This window comes from Anolis carolinensis, chromosome 1 (genome assembly GCF_035594765.1).
Source record: "Anolis carolinensis isolate JA03-04 chromosome 1, rAnoCar3.1.pri, whole genome shotgun sequence".
In the NCBI taxonomy this organism is placed as follows: Eukaryota; Metazoa; Chordata; class Lepidosauria; order Squamata; family Dactyloidae; genus Anolis; species Anolis carolinensis.
The window spans coordinates 172,793,108-172,799,707 of NC_085841.1; the positions used below are offsets into that span (position 1 = coordinate 172,793,108).

The window sequence follows — 6,600 nt, forward strand, 5'->3', positions numbered from 1 at the left end:
TCCCCCAGTACATCACCATACTCTAACTAGTGTTTCTTCTATTGTGAGCGCTGCATGGATACTATATTATAGTGTATTATGTGTCTGTAGGCACATCATTGGCAACAAGTGACATGGTCCTCCCTTCCTGCTCCCTGGCCTCTGGCCTCTGCGCCTGTAAGCCTGCCTTTCCACTAAAATCAATGGAACTTATTTCTATATTATTGGACTCAGGACCAACTGCATGAGTTCTAGATTCTGAACAAGGCTCAGAAATTTTGCCACTTCCATGTGGGCTCATTGGATGCAATCCATTTCAACATGACTACAAGGACATTGCTCGTAAAACTAGACACACATTTATGGAAATATCTCTCTGATAAGATACGATGGTATGAAGTTTTATTGCATCCCTCCCCTGTTTGCCAATGCCTGTCTTGTCCCCTGCTGATTTCTTGTCTCTGTTTAAGATGGTAATCTCCATGAGATGGAGACCTGCCATACCTGTTCTTTTGTAAATTGCCATGAACATAATGAGTGTTACATAAATAAATTGTTAATAACTGTAGATATTCATAATGTTTGTTATTAAATTTTTGGTGTTGTTTCAAGTACGTATATAGTTTTGCATCCTTGGTTCAAATGACAGCCCTAATCAAAATTACTTTGAAGCACACATCAAAAAGTAGGCTGCCTGTCTCATCATTACCAGTCATAAGTTACACATATGGATCTCTAAAAACTCAGGTGAATACTAGGCAGGTGTGTGCAGTAATGACTTCCCATTGGGAGAAGGCAGCTAAAGGCAAAACAGCAGTGAGGGCAGAAACATGTGGAAGGGTTATCTTTACCTTTTTGCTAAAAACATCAAACATTTACAGTTCAACACATTTTATTTGTTCAGAGGACAGATACGGCTTTATTACAGGAAGGATGCACTCTTCAATACTTAAAAATACATAATCACATCTTGTACTACTGTTCCTAGCACTTCATAAGCAATTATAGGAAAAGGCCTAGGAATGTTTGCTAATAACTGCTTTAGCATCATCATTGTTCAGAGTTCTGAAAAAGTGGGGAGGGGAGTCATTATTTTAACAATCCTACACTGCCCTTCTTAAGTAATTACATGTCACTGGATATGGAAGGGTCTGGGTTATAGAGAATTCATTCCATGTTAGTTTCTGTATGCGAGTTTGTTCTCAAGCAATTACCAGACAATTTGAAGTGGCCCCAAATGTCTTCCCTTAGATTTCTAGAACTGAAAGTAGAGAATCTCAGTAAGCACGCCCATTTGTGTAGAGAAACAAAGGAGAGGAAGCATTTTCTGGAAGTTTTTCTAGTAGGACGGCCCTTAGGACAGAAAATCTAGTTGGCAGATTTATTTATTGGCAAAATGCCATTTCTCTGATGTTTGCAAAAAGGAAAATAACCTTAGGAATAACATTATCCTCAAAAAATATGCATGTTTGCCTTACACAAAATTTTCCACTGGTTGACACAGGACCTCATCCTGAAACAGGGGAGCAGGGGGGGAAGCCATCTTACTCCGTTCTGTCCCATCAAGGTCCGTCTTCTGGGATGGCCAACCATCTTTCCCTTGTTTTCCTCTGGGTCCTGTTGCGCTGCAGAAACTGAGTCCCACTGGAAATGCTCTTATGTCATGTGATGGCCTCCATGGAAGTTCATTTACAAAGCACATGGAAACGGAGTCCTCAATCCATGGGATAAGGTCCATAGTTAGAGAATGTGAAATGCAAATGCTATTAAAACACTACCTCCACCACCGCTATGATTGAATCCAACCAAATTATTCCACTGTTGGTACAGCCTCTGTCAAAAGAAATAAAATCATGGAGTTGGAAGAGATTGCGAGGGCCATCCAGTCTAACTTCCTGCCATGGAGGAACACACAATTCAAACACCCCTGACAAAATAGTGATTCCATCTTCCAACACAGCTCCCTTAAATTCTGTTCCCGGTGGATAGAAATCCATCTCTAGCTGGTGTCTGAGGAGCGCAGAGTGTTAAAGCATGAGTAAAGGGTAAAAAAATTCCTGTCCCAGTATGAGAAGATCACAAATTGAGTTGTGTAGGTCACCCATCAAGGCAACCAAAGCTGTCTCTGTTCCATAACTAAGTCTGAAACCAGATTGAAATGGAGCTAGATAATCCGTTGAATCCAGAAACCTTTGGAATTGGGAGGCCACCACGCACTCCAATATCTTGTCCAAAAGAAGAAAGTTGGGCAATAGTTGTCCATCACAGAGGGCTCAGGAGCAGCCTTTTTAATACATGGCTGTCTCCTTTATGAAAGTCCACCCCACCTGGTCTTTTTGACAAGACAGGAAGGGCAGTGATTATTTCTTTGTAGCCCCCATTACTCCAGAGTAGGTTTTCAAATAGGTTCTAGCCCATGTTTAGTCAGATTCACTGCGAATCTTCCACCAATCTGTTCTAGTTTCATCTCATCCACTTCACACCCACCTATCCCTGGAAGCCCAGGAGGCTATAAGAAGGGACACTCAGAGGCGATGATGTTCCACCATCTCAATCATTTCCTCATTCCAGTCGCCAGCCACAGCTTCTACAGAATCGCCTTCTGAAGTGACAGGAAAATCCCTAAGAGCTATCAGAAACCCATCCGGATCAATCAGCCTTCTGGGTTGGACCATCTTAATCAATTCTCGGCTGCTGTGGATGTTTGGAGTCCCAGTGAGTCTAAACCTGATCAGGTAATGATCAGTCCATGGCAACAGAACTGTAGAGAGTTCCTCCACATCACAATCATCATCAGCCCACCCCAAGCAGAAAACAAGTTCTACAATGTGCCCAGAAGTAGGAGCAAACACCACGTGGGACAGACCCAGGATAGTCATGGAGTCCACTCCTGACAGGGCAGTCTCAGCATGGAAATTGACTTTTCCTAGCACTAGTATTTCAACTCTACCAATAACCCCGAGAACACCCTGGCAAGCTCAAGAAGGGAGACTGTTGGGCAGCAGGGTGGGTGGTACACCAACAGAATCCCTATTCTGTCTTGGCTACTCAGCTTTAGGTATACATATTGAAAACCTGCATACTGTGAGATGAGGCACATGGTCAGGGGAAGGCAATTGTGAGACCTGTATCAAAAAGGCAATCCCTGAACTCCTCTATAATGGACAACTATCAGCCAATGTCCAACCTTCCACTTTTGTGAGACCCCCCTGATGATACAAGTTTGAAGTATGGAGGTCCTCCTGGACTCAGTGTTGAACCTGGAGGCCCAGGTTTCTCAGATAGCCAGAACTGCCTTTGCACTTTTAAAGTGTGTATGCCAACTGCGCCTGATCCTTGAGACTCTGGATCTGGCCACAGTGATACATGCCTTAGTTACATCTCATTCGGATTACTGAAATTCACTCTACTTGGGGCTGTCTTTGAAGAGTGCTTGGAAACTTCAACTGGTCCAAAGACCTGTAGCCAAATTGTTAAGCAGGGCTGGCTACAGGGAAAGGTGCAGCTCCACTGGTACCAGTCTACTTCCAGGCAAAATTCAAAGTGCTAGCTATGAGCTATGATGCCCAATATGGCTCAGGACTAGTAATAATAATCACAATGGACCATAGCAACTCCAACTCCACACTCTTCAGCCATGTCTTACTGCTGCACAGGAAAAAAAAACTGGCATGTAGAGATGAGAGCGATGGACCTCCTCTCCAGTCTCATCTAGCCAGGCCTCAGCAATACAGGACAGGTTAGCATCTTCCTCCAGAATCAAGTCCTGGATGTCACTTGCTTTGCCATTTATTGACCTGTCACTTAACAACAGCATCACATTCCTAAGGTCCAAGGTGGTGGCGGCGGCAGCAGCAGGAGCAGCAACCCCTTCCTCTCTACAGCTTCTTGGTCTTCCTTTGTGCCTCTGTGCATTGTATAGCTAAAACCTTCCTTTTTAAGTCTCAGGCAGCAGGCCAGGCAGCTGAGCAGAATGGTATGCACCACCTGCTGGGTCAGGGCCCCAGTTCTGCAAAGAGTAGGGTCTAGTAATGAAGAAAGCTTGCTAGAAAGACTAAAAACAATCCAACAGCTTTATTTGGTTGTATTCAAAGAAAGATGAAGAGCAAGGAAATGGTAGGGCCACTGCTGGTAGATGATAGTGAAAAGTTAATAGGAGACAGAGATACAGACCAAACACTGATTTTACCCATGGATATTTCAGTAGACCTGTAAGAAATGCCTACAAACGAGCTCAATGTTAACTTTGAAATCCATGCCGTCTTTCTGGTAAAACCAAGCCAAATGAATCAATATGACTGCATGGCAGCGTGTCCCCCAGCTTCAACAAAAACAGCAGTAAAGGCAGAGATTTGTGCTTTTTCGAAGTCAAGTGTTTGCTTGATTTTTTCTTCCCAAATGTTGAAACATTTGAAAACATAATGTGCCTGCATGTAAGTCACTGGTGTGCGAGGCTTCTACATAACAATCACAGCCGAAACAGGGCTGGCAGGAGTCCAAAGGGAGCAGCTGAACTGGATTGATGTTTGCAACCAACTGAGAGGTGTTCAGTTTTGGATTTTTGGCTGGAAATCTAAACTAGCCACACATCTGAACTGCAATATTATTTGTGGACTTTATATAGAGCTATCATATGACAGTCTCAACACAATACGGGAATAGTGTACTGTCTTGGAACATGGTTATATTGCTGTGTCCTGGAAAAAATGGTCTTTTGTTTAGAAAGGTATTTGTTGTCAAAAGCAAAACGAAAACAGAAAAAAACAATATCTTTAATGTCTGTTTGGGATTAAAGTAAGAATCCATTTCTTCATCATTGCACCTTGTTGCCTCACGTTGCCCACTTCTGCTGTAACCTATACAACCGGGGAGAAGAGAGTCCACCATTTCGGAAGCCACCTTCTTATCAGAGTTCAGCTCAGAAGAACAGCTTTTTTTATCATGTCAGAAGCGACTTGGGAACATACTGCAAGTCACTTCTGGTGTGAGAGAATTAACCGTCTACAGAGACGTTGCTCAGGGGATGCCCGCATGTGTTATCTTTCTGCAGGGAGGCTTCTCTCATGTCCCCACAAGCTAGAGCTGACAGGCAAGAGCTCACCCATCTCATGGATTCGAACCGACAACCTTCAGGTCAGCAGTTCAGCACAAGGGTTTAACCTGCTTCCTAAACAGAAGAACAGCTGAAGGCAAACAATACATAAAACAATGTGTTATCTTCATCTGCCTGGGGCATTCGCTTCCTAAACTGAAACTGAGCTCTAAAAATCAATCATTTTGAATATAAATGTCTTATGGTTTCTTGCAAGACTCTAAAGGTGCATCCTGATTTTACTTTTGCAATTGTTTAAAACCCCTTTACTTGTCAACATTCAGACTCCTGGAATAAATCTAGCTTCACCTTCCTGCTGAAACACCAGTATTCCCTTGTACTCCTGACCCGAATCTCAGTTTTCCATATTTATTTCGGGCTTCATTCTATGAAACCATCAGTCCTGATCTACAAAAAGGAACAGCAGAACAAAACAAATTTCATTGGTGGGAGGAAGTGAAAGAAAGAGAAAAAATTGTCTCATTGATGTCAATGCTCTAAGCTTTACCAATCTGTCTTTTCCCCCCTAAGAGGTAGCAAACAAGAGTGACAACTCAAAGGCCTGAATTGAGATGAGGTGTCCCAAAACACATTGCCAATATCCCTGTGCCAGCTGGAACTACTCTGCCCTTGACAGACAGAAGGTCTAGTATTACACTTCCAGCCATTTCCCAACAGGGTAGACCTGTCTGTTTAAGATATTTTTACATCACCCCCATCCCCAGGCCACAAGGGACCCAAGGCAGCTAACAAATAAAAATTGTCAGAAGAATATGATACAATTTTTAAAAGCATTAAAATGTTATTTGCAATCTTTTAAAAGCAATCTAAAAATATGCTTTAAATGCGTCTTGAAAACAGTTATATGTTGTAAGCTGGATATTGGCTGCTCTTGCTTGACTGTGCGGAGTGCTTTGACCTTGCATTCCCAGATGCAGGAGTGAAATTTTCTCAAAAAAATGCAATGGATAGACTGTATCAGTTCTACTTTCTTAGATACGGGAATCATGATTTTCTATGGGCGAGTGTTCTGTATCCTGTATCTCAAAAAATTAGAGCTGGTAGGGTGACATTTTTGGAATTAGCAGATCAAATATTCTCAGAAACACATCTAACATCTGAGACCCCTTCTACACTGCCATAAAAAGTTGAGATTATCTGCTCTGAACTGGATTATGTAGCAGTGTAGATTCATATAATTCAGTTCAAAGCAGAGAGTAATCACTACATACATCCCTTTTGCTGCTCTCCTTCAATATTTGTCCTCCAGATCGCACCGCCACTTTATGACCCTGTCCTCTGTGGTTTTTACTCCTACTTCCTTTCTCACCTCGAGTTTTAATCTAGTGTTCATGTGGCCCGCCCTTGGTTTTATTGTTCTTTGATCTTGTTTAATGTAGTGTATATTTTCTTTTATTGTGTTGTTTAATGTGCTATGATTTGTTGTTCTATTATATTTTGTTATATTGTATTGTTCTGGGCATGGCCCCATGTAAGCCGCCCCAAGTCCCCATTGGGGAGATGGTATA

At 42.4% G+C, this 6,600-nt stretch overlaps 1 long non-coding RNA gene across 1 annotated transcript; it reads right to left on the minus strand.

Annotated features, from left to right (window-relative positions):
* Positions 1 to 854: 854 nt before the first annotated feature.
* Positions 855 to 2,823, minus strand: LOC134292990 (uncharacterized). Its single transcript, XR_010000061.1, has 2 exons — positions 2,467 to 2,823; positions 855 to 1,812 (listed from the first exon to the last, which is right to left on the minus strand). It is a non-coding gene; the product is annotated as an uncharacterized LOC134292990 (long non-coding RNA).
* Between the last annotated feature and the right edge of the window lie 3,777 nt (positions 2,824 to 6,600).